The following is an 18,420-nucleotide window of genomic DNA, read 5'->3' on the forward strand; positions in this document are numbered from 1 at the left end:
ACCTTTTAATTAGTAAATTCATATTGCCATGTTTGCTGGGAAATGTTTTAAAAATTGTTTTCCGAAGAGAAAAAGTTAAATTTTTCTCTTAATTTTCGATGATTTTTTTAATGGTACTTTAGTTAGTATGTGAAATATATAGAAATATAAATTATTATTTCAATAAACTTATTAGTAGTTTATTAAGTGTGAGCAAGTATAAATCGAGGATGACAGAAAATAAAACAATAGTTTATTAACATTAAATTCTACTAATAATAAAATAAAAGCCGGTCGGTAATTAGAACTAAATTAACGAAAACATTTTGTGTTCAATTGTTTTTCTAATAAGTGTTTATAAATTAAATTATATACAAAATTCTGAGATAAAGAACATTTTATTGCTGTTTTTCTTTTGTTTTCTTATTTACTTTTAATTTTTTATTGCAAAAATTACACTCTCACTTTTCATGGTGTTATCAGCAAAAAAAAAAATAAATACAAATATTAGCCATTAAAAAATATCGAATACAAGAACAATTCTTTCACACAAAACAAAAAGAGATAAAAGAAAATAAGAAGCAGAAAATTCACAAAAATAAATAAAAAAAAATAGTGTTGCCAAAGTGTGTGTAAATTCAATATAACGGTTTTTTAGTCGTTGGGATAAAATAATCCAATAAGAAAACCGGCGTGATTTGTATTATATTTAAATGTGAGAAAATTGCAGTCATGTAGTGGCGTAATTTGGTGAGACATTTATTGATTTAAAATTATGTTGGACGATTTTTTTTCACCAAAAATCATATAGCAGAATCGCATTCTACGGAAAATTCTAAGAAATTTTCCCCAATAAACCATAGCATTTCGTCTTTTAACCAATGATATTTCAGTATTTATTTTTTATTTGATAAAAGGCGTTTTACTGGATAAAAGGCGATCTTGCGCATTATAGGATTTGATTTTAGACCTATGGTTTCTTGAGGAAACTTTCTTAGAATTTTCCGTAGATTGCGTTTCTGCTATACATTATATTTTAAATTGGAAGATATTCTGAAATAATCTTTTAAAAAAATAATATTCTTTAAATGCTTTCCTTTTAAACGATATTTTTTTAGTATTAATAAAACTTTACTTGAAAAAAACTGATGATGTTGGAGAAATCGAAAGTAAGGCATGTTAAAGAATATCCAATTTTTCAGTTCTTTTTTTAAGCATATAAAATCCTACATCATACCATTGAAGTGCTTTTTGGATTTTTTTAGATTTTGAATACTTTAATAGTTTCGTTAAGTTCTGATAAAAGACTCTTTTCAGTAATGTCTTCAATATCGTCTATTACCATGACGTCATTTAGTTTTAGTTTTCGTACTATACATTCCCTTCCCTTCCAAAAGACTATTGTTAGAAGAGAATGTTAACGAGTTAAAAAATAAAATGTGTGTGTTTAAAACTATATTTCTATATAAAGTGCAAAAAAAAAAGAAATTTCCAGTTAATCGGTTAATCGCCACAAATTAATCGGTTTATTTGTTATTTGAAAATCATCAATTTTAAATTATTCGAACAGTTAACCGACCAAAATTAATCGGTTAACCGATTAACCCTGAATACCCTAATACTTACACTAGTGTAAGAGTATCCGCAACATAATCAAAGTAAATAATCTGAATCCTTAAGGATATGGGGGAGCTTCACAATGTTCTAGAAAAAAAAAAACAAATGTACATATAAGTGATAAGAAATTACATACAGTGGTTGACAATGCAATCGAATATTTTCAATAAATATCTCACAATCCAAACAAATCTTAAGAAATTTTAAAATTTTAAGTATTTTATTAACATATTCTTTTATTTACATATACTATGTATTAAAAATAACAAAATCAGAACATAATTCAATTCTAAAAAGTATTCATTATTATGGAAAACTTGGACACTTAGGTTTCATTTTACAAAAATTGTCTGGCCCGTTTAGTGACTCAGTATTTTGTTGGATATCGCTGTTTTTTATTACTGAAACGATGCATTGAACCAATTAAAGAATCAATTGACTCCATGAAAATAGTTCTGATAAAGTTCCCTTCGTTTTAAAATTTTGAGTCAGTACTTTGCGATAACAATTTCTCATATTAGATCTGTCTATTGGGTAGGCCAATAAAATACTTACATCAATTACAACTCAAGAGTTGTATTTGGGAAAATTGTTGTGCTGTAATTTCCACAATAGGAACATTTTTTTCCTCAGCGTATTGAAACATAACATTCTTTAAAATGGATATGTATCCGATCCAGTCATATTATCTTGGGGTCCAGTTTCTTTCCCTTTGAACGTTTTACAAATGTTCTCCCATCACTGCAGCTTAAATTATATTTGGATCAGCGTTGCCGCTTTGGTCTAATTGGATCAAGTTAATAAATTTATCGCATTTTTTCAGAAGAAACTAATTAAAGGAAAAAACTCAATTATACTAAAGAAATAAAATTGTTAGTTAATTTGAGTATAGCATTATCTTAAATATTTAGTTTAGTTAGGAAAATCGCCAAAGGTTTAAGAAAACTCCATTTCTAATAATATTTATTGCTGCTTCTTCCAGATTTCAGTTTCATTTAAAACGTTTAACCTAATTAGTAAAATCGCCAAAGGTTTAAGAAAACTCTCCATTTCTAATAATATTTATTGCTGCTTCTTCCAGATTTCAGTTTCATTTAAAACGTTTAACCTAATTTTAAATAAAAAACTTTACAAAATTCCAATTCTTTTAAAATTATAAAGATCTGAAACATTAGATGCATTATTTTCGGCAGAATTCATACATTTTTAAGTAATTTTCCTCCTTTGTGTAATACTATAGCAGAAATAATAATATTCTACATTAACTATTTATTTTGGGATCAATCCGATATGGAGTTTCTAAAATAATAAAAATTCACAACAACATTTGTGCCATAAGAGCTAAACAGCTAATGGCAACTCTGTTTCCATCACATCTACTAATTGAGAGAATGAGCAAGAGAGTGTATGGGAATTTAGCAGCTAAACTAAGAGAACTAAATACTCTTACCTAAATTTTTAATGATTTGCTTTTATGAGGTTCGTTTCTGAACTATGAGAGTGTAATAAAATCAGTTGATAATGAAACTCTCACAAAGTTAAATGTGAGGATTTTTAAAGGCGCTAAAAAATATAGAAATATTTTGAAAAACAAATTAAAAAAAGCAACATATTGTTCTGAAACAATATTTGAAATAAAACAAAAATAGAAAAAATAAAATTTGCAAAACCAAATGATTTTGTATATGTATAAAAAATAATTCTAACGAGTGCAATTTCTTGGGAAAACGTAAAAGAAAACACAACATTTTATACAAAAAATAAAGCAACAAATAAATAAAACACTTGAAATCGTGGAAAAATAAACGTGTGAAATATACATATGAAAATATCGCAATTATATTATTTTCTATTACAAAAATAGATTTTCAAAATATTAACAAAATAAAAAAGAAATTCTCAAGTGATTTATAACAAACAAATTGTGTTAATGAAATTAATGAAAAATAAGAAATAAATGCAAAAATAAAAATTGAAATATTAGTTTTTTTAAGCCATTATATTAAATTAAACAAAAGTGCAATAAAATTAATAATGTAAAAATTGTGTGTCAACCATTTAAAAGTGCCTTAAATAAAATTTATTGAATTAAATTCATAAATTTATTTTTCATTTCATTTTCTAATCAAATTCTGCTGCCTACAATAAAATCTGTTATTTTTGAATAAATGTTTAACAATAAAAAAATATAAGAAAAAGTAAAGATCAAAATAAATAAAATTTTCATTTAAAATAACAAAAAACAGAAAGAAGAAAAAAAATCATACTACCACGCAGTTTTTATTTATGTTGAGTGCAGTGTATTTTAGTTGTTGTTGATTTTTTTTAAAATCAAACGCCAACAACAACAATAATAACAAATTCTGAGTGTTATAAACCAAAACAAGGAAAAATTCATATTTTTGAGTTTTCTTTTGCGGCAACAAACAAAATACAAGTTAAACAAAAACAAAACAACAATAACAACAAAACTCAGGCTTCACTCCTCAGTTCACAGCATTGCCGTACGTAGTTGTTTTTTAAACAGTGTTTCTACTAAATCGGCCGGCCAATGTTTTAAAAACGCAGGTAAACAAAACCTTCTTTCTCAATTTTTTTTTCTTTCATATTTTGGCTTTTTGGTTTCTGGTTTTCTAAAAATCTTTTAAGATTTAATTACCACTTGTTTTTAGAGTGTTTTTTTTGTTTCATGGTTATGTTTGAAAACCTAATATTAAAATAAAATAGTTTGTATGTCGGCTGAATTTAAATTAGAAAAAAATACCTTTTGTCTCCTTTTCATAATTTTAAGTAATATATCACTATAAAGCCTGTCCATTGCAAATTCAGGAACAGTTTAGTGAGCAAAAATGCTAAGAAATGCTTTTTGAAAAAAATAAATGTTAATTTTTATAATTTAAAAATATTTATAGAATGTTACTTTAGTAGTTGCGTTATTTTATTATTACGGATAACGGTAATTGCAGTTGTTTCGTTAACGGTATTTCAAACTAGTTTATTCCTTATTTCGTTACCTCTTTTTTGGATTTAGCACATTTTCAATTATTTATTTTGAAATTATTATAACTGCAATTACATGTTACCACTAGAATGTCGTTATCGATATTATACGAAAGGAAAATAATTTTCAAATTTTTGGTCATTTTCCTGGATAGTAAATTGTCTTGGAAAGGAACGCCCAGGAACTCCTACTACGCCTGCAGGAATTCCATAAGTAAGAACTTAGTATGGTAAATTGGGGGCTGTGAGATTGGATAGCTATATGAAGCTTCTGAGGTATGACTAGGACCATTAAAAGTCATCTTAGGGGCTTTAGATATAACTCCATTCGTCTATGAGTCTGCATTTAGGGCAGAACCGCCTTTGGTTTTAAGGCAATGCGGTGATTTTGTACGAAATCGGCAGCCATGGAAACGACGGTATTCTTCCGCGAACCTTGGAGATCAGGGTCTCTATATTTGATTTCGGAAGTACATCCCAAACAGTACTCCCAGAAAGGGACAACTGGCTTGGATCCGAAGGGTGTCTTCATAGAAGCTCTGATAACATATAAAGCTCAATTATGAATAAAAATTACCCGGGAGTTTTTTTTTCGCATTTTTCCTATTCAAATACAATGGGAAAAAAACTCCCGTGGAATTTTTTATTCATAATTGGGCTGATTGACTTCTCGACAAATGCAACCTCATCCAAGCTGACATCCTGGTGGTCTTGAAAGCCTCGGGATTGATTATGGTGAACATAACTAGCGGGTTAGATTTAACCATTTATGTCGCCAAAAATTCTTTCCGCATTCAATTCTTTTCGAAGAAAATAGGTGGTCAGAGACCAATAAAAATGTCGGCGGGGGCTTTAAATAAAAACATTTAAAAGTAAAATTTCAAATATTTAATGAAATTTCTAAGGATATTTTACCAAAGAACGGTAGTTACGAGTATTTTCAAGCTGGCATAAGTTGAATTTTTTTTTGGCGAAGCAGATCTCATAAAATATATCGAAATAAACAAATGAAAATTTAAAAAAAATTACAATAAATTTAAGAATGTCAACAAGATACAATAAACTGGATGCAGGAAAACTAGGCTATGTTTGTCGGAAATGAATTTGTGTTTAAACACATTTTATGTAACAATATGAAAACTATGAAAAAATATTTTTATATTTATAATCAACACAAATACTCCATAATATGATCATGTCATCTATAAGCTTTTAAACTGGAATCATGACATGATTTGCTACAACCATAATATGACTACCATTGTTTTTAGATAACCATGTTATGGTTGAGGTGAAATCGTAATGTAGTTGGACATAAGCATGGTTGTGCTACTATTACAATATGATCACAGAAACATAATATGATTAACAAGGTAATATTATTGTATTTTAAAATGCTATACACTATTGATATTATGATCATACACAAACGATAATATAATTCGACAGCAGCATATATCCAACTAGATTGAGTATTGAACTAAATACGTTTGCCTTGGTGAAAAGCATCCAAAATTCGACCACAGCTTCTATAAAATTCTAGTACTACTATTGTTTTATTTGTTACATATTTGTAAAATTAACAAGAGTTTTTATATGAAAAGTGCGTGCGATCACCGTATCCAAAACAAAAGAGAGAATCTCGTAAGGTTTTTGTTGTAACACGTAATATCATGTACATATTAAAACAGTAATGCGCAGCCCAAGGCGAATTTATACAAGGTGGAGTCAGTCAATCAGCTGATTACTCTTTTTTCGCTTGTTTGGTTCTAACTCCTGTCAAAGCTTGTTTTTATACTTCAATATCTACATATTCTAAGCTAATTAACAAAATATTTATATTTTGCATAAATAAGTAAAGCCCTCACTATTCAATTATCTACACTATATTTAGTTTTAATACATATTTGTTTAATTTTTAATTTCTGTTTTTTGACATTTGTTAAGACCATTTGTTGTTTTTGTAGAACTACCACCACCTTGTATAAATTCGCCTTGGCGCAGCCCATACCACAATTGTGGAAAATAAAATTACACGTATTCTTATGCTCTTACATTTTAGTAGTCGTTGTCCACTCAACGAGACAACTAGGAATACGCATGAGCACTGGTGTATGACTTTTTCTTTATTTTTTCAGTTTTTGTATTTGTGTGTTTGTAGGTGCACTGAATAAAATAAAGAATTGAATGTGTTGGTGAGAGTAAGTGTATTGGTGAGAGGATTTATTTTTGCGAACCTCTGTATTAAAATAACAATAATTATCATAATCCTCAAAGAAAAAAACATAATAATCTTCATTAAATTACAGCCCATAAAGAGAAGAAATAGTGTATTCATATTTTTCAAATTTTCTATTTATTACAAGAGTGAATCTCGCAGACACCTCTTAAAGAGATTTTGTCGACTTTATTGCTCTGTTAGTAGTTCTTTGTAAACAAAATCAAAATTTAAGGTTTTTAAAAAAAAACTCATCATTTCAAATCTTCAAAGAAAAAAATCGTAGAAAAACAATTTTGTTTTTAATTCATAAAAAATCCAGTTTTTTTATGAATGATCATAGATTTTTTTTGGTTTTATATGGATTTAAGTGCCTCTGGTCTATGTTGTGTATGTAGTTTTTGTGATCTACGACGTTTTATGCTTTGATTTTAATTATATAGTTTGTGGTATAAAAATGTTTAACCTTTTTTATAGTAGCAACAGATGGAGGACGGACGGGCGGACGGACAATGTATGTGTATGTCTGCCCGTCTGTCTTTTTGACTACTGCCACTTGATTGTGCCACCACTCATCATCATCGTCAAATTTGTTAAATACTTGTTTGTAAGCTATGTGTTAAAAATGCTGGATGTTTTTTTTTTTTTGTGTTTTGTTTCAAAGTACTACTAGTTTTTCTTCCTTTAGTTTAATCAAGATAAGTTTTTAAACTTTAACTAATTTCCAGCTATAATTAATTATTTTATCTTAATAACATCTGATTTGTTTTCATAATATTAGGCCTATTAAAACTTGGGTTTGGCTTCTTTGATTATTACCAGTATAAAATAACATTGGTTGGTTCAAACAAATTTTAATGTTTTCTTTATTTTTATTTTCTAAAAGAAGAGATTTTTATTATAAGATTGTTAAGATCACCTTTCTAATGGTGTGAGAAAAAGTTTTTTTTCTTTTTTTTTAACTTGATATTTTATCTAATTTTATTAAGGAGCAGTTTGATGCAATGTAGGATGAATGTTGTCTGTGTAACATTACAAAATTTATTGTTTAGCAACTGGTTTTAATGTAGAACTAATTATAAACCGAGGTTTAATTTGCATTGGTTAAATTTTATGTTCTTCCAAGTAAAACAAGAGATCTTGTCGTTAGTTATCTGTAGAGTTATTAATATTTTGATATGTAATTATTATCTAAAAGGAGAACAACAAGTGTTCAATTGTCTATTGTTTATCAATTTATTTAATATAAATATCGTATATGACTTCCAGGGAGAAATGCTCACTGATGTGAATTTGGCACGATGAGTTTTATTAATATCTATGTCCAATTTCTACTATCTGAGGGCTTTACAAAGCTCTTAAAAGTAGCAAACATATCTAAAATTGTTTAAGAAATCATATATAAATAGTATTCAAATGATAAAAAACCAACTTTGTATTTATCCTATATTTCTCTAGAACAAATAACTTTTCTAATTGTATAACCTATTCTGTTCTTGTAAGACCACTACGTCCCTTTTTATACCCTTTATTCCGTTTGTAATTTCCACATTTTTCATTTGCGACCCCATAAAATGTATATATTCTGGATCATTATAGATAGGATTCGATATAGCCATCTTTCCGAAGCCCCAAATAACATACAGATGTAATTAATACATCAATATGTCGGGAATCCGAGACTAAACATTTTTTTTGACACATCCAAATATTGCACTCTTACTAAGTTATTTCCATATAATGGATATGCTACATCACACGATCTGAATTGCTATGCATAAACATTTGTTGAAATTTCAAAACAAACCAGAAATAAAATAAAATCTATAGATTTTTGACCTTTTTGGTCTGTAAACAAATTTGCCGTTTTAATGTTTTATTTACAACGCATTTCATTAATACAAAATTTACAGTTATTGTTTGATTTTAAAATATTTGTATTGAAAATTCTATAGGGATGAATATCAATTTCAATCGACAATGAATTGTATAACCACAACAAACAAAACTACCTGTTTCACACTCTATACTCTCTTTTTATATTTCTCTTACTCAAAAAGTAGCTCCTTCTTTGTTATTGTGTGCATGTGAACTACTACACTCGCAAGTTTTTCTCTGTGATTCCTTGTGGGATTATAGTTGCCAGATTAGGTGATTTTGGCAGTTTTTTTTGTATAAAATTAGCTACCAAAGGACCTATATAAAAATCGGCATTTTGGGAACAAATCCTAGGATCAACAAAAAAATCTGAAACCCGTATTGATCAAGCTATTTTCAAAAAACATTTTTTGGTCTAGAATTTGTTATAAATAGTAAGTTAGAATTAAAAATAAACCCAATTTTGTTGCATTTCTTGTACAGATTTATATTATTTATAATTTTTTAGCATAATCTATTATACCTTAGTTATTGATTTTAGTTCTAATTTATTAAGCTTGAGGTCAGATTTACAAAATTTACAATTTGCTATTTATTTCTAATATTTAAATTATTTCGAAGTATTGGCCATTGTTAGTTTTGAACTTTTTCCCATATTTCTGGCAACATATAGATTCCAAGCCAAAAGAACTGCTCATCTTTTGAGACCAAGAACGAATCAAACCAATATCGGATACTCTGTTCCAAAATGAAGCGTATCCCAGATAGAGCATTCCTCATCGATCAAAACAAATAGTAGTCGGACGGGCAAGGTCTGGGCAATAAGGCGGGTGAGCCAAAACTTCCCAACCACTTCATTCTAAATTATTTTTAACTGGTATTGCAACATGTGGCCGAGCGTTGTCATGATGGAATATTACCGTGTCATGTCTGGCCGCATATTCTGAGCGTTTTTCGACCAAAGCTCGCTTCAAACTAATCAATTGCGTTCGGTACAGGTTGACTGTGATTGTCTGGCCAGATTTCAGCAACTCATAACAGATATGATCCTTTTGCTCCCACCAAATACAGAGAATTACCTTAGCTCCATGGATATTTGGCTTTGGTTTCGATTCGGCTGGTTGTTCGAGCTTCACATGCGATCTCTTACGCTTTAAGTTAAAATGATTCTCTTTTATAGCGTTCAACCATCATTTTGGACATGCAAAATCGTCATCCAAGGTCTCTCGGCTTCAATTCGTATGGTACCCATTTTCCCTGCTTTTGGATGAATCCTGCTGCTCGCAAACGTTTTGATTTTGAAAGCTCTTGTTGAGTTTTATAACAATCTTCAACATTTTTGGCTGGTGTGGACGATATGTGTGTAATTATTAATGAAACAGAAGCTCTTGATGTTCTATGTATGAGAATTCAGTGCGATGTCCACTGTAATAAACGGACATCTCGGAAAGACTTCACTTCATCTGATTTCCTTACTTTTTACACCATCTATATCCGACCGAAAATGGAATACAACACTCATGTACTTCGAAGTCTATATTGGAGTTGCTCAAACGTGTACAAGAGTGGGTGCTTATAGGTGACAGTAGGGTATCCAATAGATTCACTGGAGCAACGTTTCACTGTTGCATCGACTGGACCGTGGCTCGAACAATACATTACAAGGAAAACTATGTCATAAATCTCAAAATCTTTTCTGTTACTTTTAATGTAGGAAACTTCAAATCAAATGTTGACAAACACTACTCTTTTTATCCTCCCTCCCGTAACCAATTTTCCTAGTTTCAACACAATGCTCAGCATGAGTAGTCAAGTCAGCCTCTGAGTCAAACCAAAAAAGAAACGCAAACAAATGAATTTAAAAAATCAAGTTGTATGAAATGTTACTCTTTTTATCGATACACTCCTTATCTGACTTTCATGTTTCAAAAAACACAAAAAACCATTTGGCAGCCTTGTTTGCCATGCCTATAAAACTGTTATTTGCCCTTGTAGTTGTTGAGTTTGAATAAATTGTTTTTGCAAAAAGAGAAGACGAATCCAAAAGAACAAGGCTTAAAACAAAGTCAAAAAGTATCAAACATGTTTAAGGAGATTTTCTTTGTTTTGTTGTTTGTTCTTTTTGACGAGATCCCACCCTAATTCATCTTCGAAAAGGGAACAACACATGTGCAAAATCTTTTATTTCATGGGTGTACAAGTATTTAAACTAAATTGACACACATAACAGAAACAAAGACTTAAACATACACAGGAATATATATTTTAGCTTATAATTTAAAAGCAGGGGTTCTTAAACTTCTCGTTTAAAACAATAATATGAAGGATATGTTCTGGAACAATAAAACCGTAAACATATTTGTTCGTAAGTTACTTTTGTTGCGTCAATTGTGATCAATATATTGTTAAAATGGCTCAATAATTTCAAATAACAAAATCGACCAAGTACCAAATAATTTAAAGAAATTGGAAAATGGACAAAAGCAATAAAAAAGAGACTGAAAAAAACACTTTTATTTACTACGTTTAATTCTCTCATACTCAGTCATGCTTTATTAAATTATTTCCTTTCTCCTTACACTCTCCTTAATTATAATTCTTTATCAGAATTTAAGTTTGTCTGCTTTGCGTTGAAGTTGGTTAAATAGTATGTCAGTCTTACAGTTCTGGTTATCTTATCGCAAAATTGTGTGTCTTTTCACTGAAATAACCAGGGTAAGTTTTTCAAGCTTTTTGCCTGGAAGAATACAGTTTGTGTATAAATTCTCCCTCCAGGTTTTGTGCAGATTGATCAAAGCGATCATTTATATTATCCCAAAAAATTCTAGGAACTTTTCTTAAATAATTCTTATACATATTTCGTTTTAAGTAGTTGACCTAATGCGATTTTTTTTTTGTTTTGCAATTTTAAAAAATATCTTTATAAATATTATAGTTTTAGCTGGCATCATGCAAAACATCTTAAAAACGACACATACTTTTTATACATTATTTATGGTAATAAACTTTTTCATTGACAACTTCTTGCAAAAATAATTATGATTTATATTCTCATACACTTAAAAAAAAACAGAATGTGAAAAAAATCACAAAAATCTATTTCTGAGTCAACACAATTAATGGACCTGAACATGTGTAGATAAATAAGCGATTTTTCGCTTTTTCGTATTTTTTTTGTTTGTTTCTTGTTGATTTTTACACAAAAAAAAACAAAAAATAAATAAAAATATTGTACTACGACTACACGAACCAAAAATTGATCTAGCATAACTGAAAATGTCACTTTTGAGTGAGTGCAGGCAGTTAAGAAGAAAACGAAGAAAACAAACCTACTAAAAAAGACACTTTGTATGAAAGAGTACATACACATAGTATGTTTAGGTAATATCGTGCATATAGTTTATATTCGGCATATATACCAAAATAAATACAAAATATTGTACGTATGTACGTGGGTCTAATAATATCATTTCAATATACCACACAAAATTAACAATATTATTGGATTTTAGACGAATTTTTTACACTTTACAGGCATTTTCAATACTGCTATACTTATACATATATTGAAATTTGTTGCAGACATTTTAAGGGAGAGACTAATTTTTTACTCAAATATAGAGATTAATATTAGTTTATTCAAATCATGGTAATTGAATATTTTGTAATTCAAAAGATCGTCCCAAAACTTGCATATATCTTCGTATTTCATTCTAGATATTTGAAAGAATTTTCACTAAATTTTTATGAGGTTTCATTTTGTATGGGACGATCGAATAATTTTCAATATGTTAAATTTGAGTTTTATAGTTCAAAGTTAGCTTCAATCAGACAAGTTTAGCTTTAATTGTCTATATTTTTACACACTTTTCAAGGTTTAACTTGAATTGCAGACTTTTCAGGTCATTTCAGGTCATTTCAAAGTTCAAATTTAACTTCAATTGTAGCTGTTTTTATGCTCCAAGTTTAGCTACAATCATATCTTTTTCAATCAAACTTTAACTGCAATCGTAGGTCTTTTATGCTCGAAGTTCAAGTTCAGTCATAAACTTTTTATGTTCCAAAATGAATTTTTGGTACTGAAAGTTTAGCTTTAGTCGTAGGTCTTTTTATAATCCAAGTTTAGCTTCAATCGTAAGTCTTTTACTCAAAGTATAGCTTCAATCGTAGCACTTTTAATGCTGCTAGTTTAGCTTCAATCGTAGTTCTTTTTGAATTCCAAAAGTGTTTATACTCCAAGATTATCTTCAATTGTACTCCAAGTTTAACTTCAATCGTAGTTCTTGCAAAATAATTATGATCGAAGATCTTTTTGTAATCCAAGTTTAACTTCAATCGTAGTTCTTTTTATGCTGCAGACTTAGCTTTGATCGTAGTTCTTTTTATGCTGAAGACTGAGCTTTAACCGTAGTTCTTTTTATACTTCAATTGTAGTTCTTTTTATAATCCAAGTTAACTTCAATAGTAGTTTTTTTTTATGCTGCAGACTTATCTTTAATCGTAGTTCTTTTTATAACCTAAGTTTAACTTGAATCTTAGTTCTTTTTATGCTGCAGGTTTAGCTTTAATCGTAGTTCATTTTATACTCAAAGTTTAACTTGAATCTTAGTTCTTTTTATGGTGTAGGTTTAGCTTTAATCGAAGTTTATTTTATACTCAAAGTTTAACTTCAATCAGAGTTCTTTTTATGGTGTAGGTTTAGCTTCAGTCGTAGTTCATTTTATACTCAAAGTTTAACTTCAATCGGAGTTCTTTTTATGCCGCAGACTTAGCTTTAATTGTAGTTATTTTTATGCTGCAGGTTTAGCTTCAATCGTAGTTCTTTTTATACTCCAACTATTTTGTACCACATACTAATCGTAAGTCTTTTTATACCCCAAGTTTAGCATCAATCTATAGACTATTTTATACCCCAAGTTTAACTTCATTCGAGGTCTTTTCAACCATGAATCTTGTTTTGTACCAATTCCTTTTGTAATGTAATAAAAATGATATAAATTTTGATTATTTCATTCCAAACATTACCAACAAAAGCCAAAACTTTGTATTCCTATAAACTGAATTGAACTGCAGTTTAGAAATAATTTTTTTTTCATTATTATTTTTCAAAGATTTGGCAGCAAATTGTCACAAACAAAACTAAATAAAAGGCAGTAGTAGGTAACGTTGCAAAGAAAAACTCGAACAAAAATATAAAAATTATTATTAAATGAGCCAATTAAAGTATAGCCAAAGGTGTTTTATGATAATTTTATTTCGTGAATTTTTTTTTGTTCGTTTTATTAATTTAAAATACATATAAAAGGACTTTGTACTGGCGATTTTTTTTAATATTGAAATACAAAATTCAAATACAACATTAGATTCTCAAAACCACATTTAAATGTGTAGGATGACAATACTCACACACTGTTTTTGAGAATGGCGTATCATAGAATTGAACATTTTATTGAAACATAACTGGAATTTAAAGAATAGTGTTTTAATTTTGAAAAATATTTCAAAAACTGAAATTTGTTCTCAACAAAAAATATATGTATTTCCTTTTTATTGAAGAATGCAATTGATATATATTTTAACTTGAATTCCAGCAATAAAAACCTTATTGGGTGGGATTTGAAATGATGTGTTGTCGCTACTTTGCAATTAATATTTGTACATTTGTAATTAATTTTCTGTTTATAAAAAGATTTTTACATTTTCCGTACATATTGGTGTAATATAAAAAGTATTTTCATTCTAATTAAATAAATTCGTTATCTGACAATGGTCTTGAACTTTAATTAATCATTAAAACTGAAATCAATTAATTGAAATTAAATTTAGATCGTTACAGTTGACTGGAACTTTGATTAGAACAAAAAAAAACTTTTAAAAAGGTACAAATTACAGTTTTAATATGCAAATTTTATTTATATTATTGTAGCAATTAATTATTTTGATACAATTTTTCTCAGTACGAAGTACCCCTCATTACTTTTACAAATTTACATGGATCATTAAATGCTTCATTACTACATAACTTGTATGTATTCTTCAAATAATATTTTATTTTTGTTGAACCAGTTGTGATCCTCTTCAAACCCCAATCTTTTATTTGATTACATTTACAGAAAAAAGATCGGTCAGTCACTGGTGCCGCATGAAATGAAAACAAACATAAAAATAAAATAAAAAACTATCAAACATATGCAAACTTTAATACATATTTTTTGATTTCATCTGTGTGATTTTCGAAAACCCAAAAAAAAAATGTTCTCATAAAATTCAAAATCACCCCTCTTTCGTTTACATTCATAAACATTAACCTGCTGATTTTGATCCCTCCTAAGTGATCTTGTTGCTGAGTGTAGCAAGTGTTTATTGTTGTTGCTCTTGTTGTCGTAGCTGACGGATAAATAATAAACCAATGTCCTAGCAATAATAACAACAACAGCAAATTGTAAACAGAAAATCTCAGACTGTGCACTAACAAACACAACAAAAAAGGGACAAATAAATAATACAAAAATGAGAACAAAGGAAAGCAACACAAAAGAAAATTACCAGCAACAATATAACTGTAGTAAAAATTATGTCAGAGATGGAGCTTATGATTACTATTATAAGAAAGATAATTAGTTAGTGGTCGTGTATTTCTGCTTCTGAAAAATCTAGTATGTCAATAATCTGTATTAAAGTAATTACTGATTAGTTTTTGTTCATTTCAAAATGTCGAATCACAGGACTTCTTTCAGACTAACTTTAGCTTCAATCGTGGCCCTTTTTTATATTCTAAATATAGCTTCAATCGCATTTGTTTTAAACTTAAATTTTAGCTTCAATAGTTGGTTTTTATGATCTTAATTTAGCTTTAATTGTAGGGTTTTTTTACTCCAAATTTAGCTTCAATCATAGCTCTTTTAAAGCTCAAAGTTTAGCTTGAATCGTATGTCTTTTTAGAACCTAAATTTAAGTTCAATCGTATGCCTTTTGTATACTCAAGGTTTGGCTTTAATCGTTGATCAGTTTATACTCCAAATTTAGCTTCATTTATAAGTATTTTTATAATCCAAGTTCAGCTTCAATCTTAGGTATTTTATACTCCAAGTTTAGGTTAGTTTTAATCGTAACTCTATTTATACTTAAAATCTAGTTTCAATCGTAGATCTTTTTATACTCCAATTTTAGTTTCAATCGTAAGTCTTTTTATGTTTAAAATCTCCAAGTTTAGTTTAGTATTAATCATAAGTCATTTTATACTTAGAATCTAGCTTCAATCGTAGATGTTTTTATACTTCAATTTTAGTTTCAATCGTAAGTCTTTTTATACTAAAAATCTAGCTTCAATCGTAGGACTATTTTTACTCCAAGTAAAAATAGTCCTAGTTCAAGTTTATTTCAATCGTATGTCCTTTTATACTCCAAGTTTTTCTTCAATCGTCGGTCTTTTATGTTCCAAGTCTAGCTTTAATCATAAGCCTTTTTATATGCCAAGTTTTGTTTCAATCCGAGTTCTTTTTATACTCCAAGCTTCTATCATAGGTCTTGTTGTACTCCGAGATAAGCTTCAATCGTAAGTGTTTTTATACTTAAAATGTGGCGTCAATCGTAACTCTTTTTATACTCCGAAAATAGCTCTACTCGAAGGTTTTTTCATACTTCAAGTTTAGTTTCAATCGTAAGTCTTTCTAAACTTCAAATTTGGCGTTGTTCTCTTTGAATTCCAATAGTATTTTTACTCCAAGTTTATCTTCAATTGTAAGTATTTTTATACTCCAAGTTTAGCTTCAATTGTAGTTCTATTCAAACTTCATTTTTAGCTTAGATCATAGGTATTTTTATAGCCCAAATTTATCTTCAATCGCCAGTTTTTTGTACTTAAACTAGCGGACTTCGCCTCGTCCCCATTAATTTTCAATGATTTACATTAAGAACTTTCTATTGTTTGATTTGGAAAGCCATTAAGGAATTAAAAACCACCTCGAAAATACGAACAACTGATAACAAATTTTACAGAAATCGGCCCAGCCGTTCTCATTTTATACATTTTTTGCACAATTTTTATATATATAGATTTAGCTTCAATAGTAGGACTTTTTATACTTCTTCATAGGCCAAATTTAGCTTCATTATTCTTTAAATTTAGCTTTAATCTTAGCTCTTTGTGTACTCCAAGTTCAGCATCTATTCAAAGTTTAGCGTTAATCGTTGCTCCTTTTCTACTCTACGTTTATCTGAAATCGTAGGGTTTTTTCTACACCAAGTTTATCTTCAATCTTAGATATTTTTGTACTCCATGATCAGCATAAATTGTGATCGAGTATCTAGGTTAATTAGAGGAAATTTTATAGTCCAAGTTTAGCGACAATTAAAGGACTTTTTCATAGATAGTTATATAGTTTCCTATATACAGGCTTTCAAGGTCAGTGATTTTTTATACTCCATGTTTAAGCTGTAGTCTTAAGTCCAAATTTAGCATTTTTACACCAGGTTAAGCTTCAATCATAGCTCTTTTTTTATATAATTAATTTAGAAAACTGTTAAATCTAAAATATATAAAGAACTATAAGCATCCAGCAAATCTGAAGAATAATTTTTTAGTGTTCACATCTCCGACACGATCTTTATCAATATCTCTACTACCGTTATATCCATAAAAAATAGTCTCACAAAATATATTGTTATCAGAATGTGTTGATTACAACCCCACACATACAATATACACACTTAAAAACATATAAAATTATTATTCAAACCCTTATTTTTAGCAAACCTCCATTTACCACTAGTGTAGTGAAACGATCTACAGTTACTCTACAAGTAATTCTGCTACAAGTTGTACAAGTATCGTGCAGGGTCATGTGTTCAGCAGCCATACATGAGGCATGCAACCTTATGGGGTCACAAAAATCACACACACACAAAATGTTGTTGTAAACAACAACTAAAAGAGATCTCTAGAGTATCAACTACGAAAATTTATCAAAAATTTCGAATAATTTTAAGGTTTGTGTGTGTTCCTTTCAAAATGCAATAATTTCTTTGTAATTATTTTTATTGATACGAGCAAGCAATAATTTTGTTCAATTTCAATTTGTAGGTTTTCGTGACACATGTTTATTTATCTATGTATCTTGTGGTTTTTGTTGTTTAATAGATAACTTGACAACAGCAAATACAATTTGGCAATAATGGCATTTGATTTTTGAAAGATCGGTATGTTTGTAGCTTGTAACAATATGATAGATATTCTGAAATCTTTGTTTTCAATATTTGTTGTGTTGAGATAAAAAAAATATACAAAACGTTGTGTGTTTTTATTTTTACAAAAGAAATGTTTAATTTTTATTTAATGAGGAATTTTCAACATGTTGTCAATGTGTATAAAGTTAATGGGGCTGGCAATTAATTGTGAATCTTAGGTGCGTTACTGTTCAAGTGTTTATGAGATAAGGGTCGTTTAACACTATCAAATTGAATTAATGACTGTCTTAATCAAATGTTTTCAAAATTACAATGAGCAATTTAAAAATTTACTTCACTATGTCAGCATAATAATCGATCCTCAGTGTTAATAAAGGATTTTAGATATAATTTTAATATTTTATCAAATACTTTGGGGTTTCCCCGTACATAATTGGTATTCACATTTATCTAAGACTATAAAATTTACATTATAAAATATTTAAATTTTTCTAAAGGAAACATTATTCACACTACATATCATCATACAGATTGCACTAAAC

The 18,420-nt window shown here is 28.7% G+C and overlaps 1 protein-coding gene across 1 annotated transcript in view; it reads left to right on the plus strand.

Moving 5' to 3' along the window:
* The first annotated feature begins 3,759 nt into the window (after positions 1–3,759).
* Positions 3,760–18,420, plus strand: part of LOC135953281 (ETS-like protein pointed) — a 103,493-nt gene continuing 88,832 nt past the window's right edge. The window contains exon 1 of the mRNA XM_065503104.1: positions 3,760–4,164. The gene's annotated coding sequence lies outside the window, so the exon portion shown is untranslated. The remainder of the gene's footprint in view (positions 4,165–18,420) is intronic.

Source organism: Calliphora vicina, chromosome 1 (genome assembly GCF_958450345.1).
Source record: "Calliphora vicina chromosome 1, idCalVici1.1, whole genome shotgun sequence".
Lineage (NCBI taxonomy): Eukaryota > Metazoa > Arthropoda > Insecta > Diptera > Calliphoridae > Calliphora > Calliphora vicina.